Source organism: Melitaea cinxia, chromosome 4 (assembly GCF_905220565.1).
Source record: "Melitaea cinxia chromosome 4, ilMelCinx1.1, whole genome shotgun sequence".
NCBI lineage: Eukaryota > Metazoa > Arthropoda > Insecta > Lepidoptera > Nymphalidae > Melitaea > Melitaea cinxia.
Genome location: NC_059397.1, coordinates 3963374 through 3964856, shown reverse-complemented (window position 1 = coordinate 3964856; position 1483 = coordinate 3963374). Strand labels below are relative to the sequence as shown.

The following is a 1483-nucleotide window of genomic DNA, read 5'->3' as shown; positions in this document are numbered from 1 at the left end:
AGTGAAATAGGTCAGATTCTATAAAGGATTATGATAAAAATGCTTAACACAATAGTTTTGATAACGGCCAAGAAATAAAGGGCAATGATTAACTATTATTTATTTTCTTTGTGTAAGAACTAGACTATATCTCTAGATACGCACACGTTTAAAAGGGTCAAAGCTACAAACACACGTGGTACTGGTGCACCTTGAAGTTACTTTGAAACATCTATATGTATAGTAATTTAAAAAAAGTTGATGAGTTTATCTGAGAACGTCAAGTACAAGAAATATAGTTCAGTTTTAACAGAAAAATAATAAGTATTAAAACACAGCTATAACATTACATCTATTTTGTTTCTAAAACAAATAAAAATATAAGGAGTACTCGTGAAATAGTAATCAATTTTTTTTACAAAACATTATGTTTGACAGCGGTGGGATTCGAACCCACGCCCTTTCGGACTGGTGCCTAAAACCAGCGCCTTAGACCACTCGGCCACGCTGCCTGTGAAATTATGAATGAATTATTTATTTCGTTACTAAAACTGAACTTAATAAATTCATATTCTGTGCTAAAGTAAAATAATGAAACATTAGTTGTGTTGTCGTCAAAGAAGACGATATTGTCAAAAATGATTATATTTTTAGCCGACTTCCAAAAAAGGAGGAGGTTCTCAATTCGACTGTATTTTTTTTTTATGTATGTTACATCAGAATCGACAAATTTTCTTTTAATCGAAAGGTGGTGTGTGTCAATTGGTCCCATTTAAATTTATTTGAGATCTAACTACTACTTTTTGAGCTATATCTAATAATGCGTTTTTACTTGACGCTTTTTTCGTCGACCTACGTTGTATTATACCGTCATAACTTTCTACTGGATGTACCGATTTTCATAATCCTTTTTTTGTTGGAATGGAGATATCCCTAGTTTAGTATCATGATAAGGAAACCAGGATCTGATGATGGGATCCCAGAGAAATTGATGGAAATTCTTGAAAATTTGCAATAACTTTTTACTGTGTGTACCGATTTTGATAATTCTTTTTTTGTTGGAAAGAAGATATCCTTAGTTTAGTACCATGATAAGAAAACTAGGATCTGATAATGAAATCCCAGAGAAATCGAGGGAATTTCTTGAAAAACCGCAATAACTTTTTAATGGGTGTACCGATTTTAATAATTTTTAATTTAATCGAAAGCTGATGTTTGTCATGCTGTCACATATAAATTTCATTGAGATCTGATAACTAATTTTTGAGTAATCTTTGATAACGCGCAGTTACTTGAGTATTTTTTCGTCGATCTACGTTGTATTACTCGTCGATGTAATTGAAGTCGGTTTTTTTTCGTTTGTGAGCAAACGCAATTATATAATGATTAATTTAGTTTTATTTTAATTATTATTCTAGCTTTAGTTAATGAAGAAGGTTTCGGACATTTCAATATTTGCTTGATTGTTTTCAATTTTCTTCTGCATGCCGATCTCTATTAGATT

At 31.2% G+C, this 1483-nt stretch overlaps 1 non-coding gene across 1 annotated transcript; it reads right to left on the bottom strand.

Annotated features, from left to right (window-relative positions):
* Positions 1-411: 411 nt before the first annotated feature.
* Positions 412-491, bottom strand: Trnal-uag. Its single transcript has one exon. It is a non-coding gene; the product is annotated as a tRNA-Leu (tRNA).
* Between the last annotated feature and the right edge of the window lie 992 nt (positions 492-1483).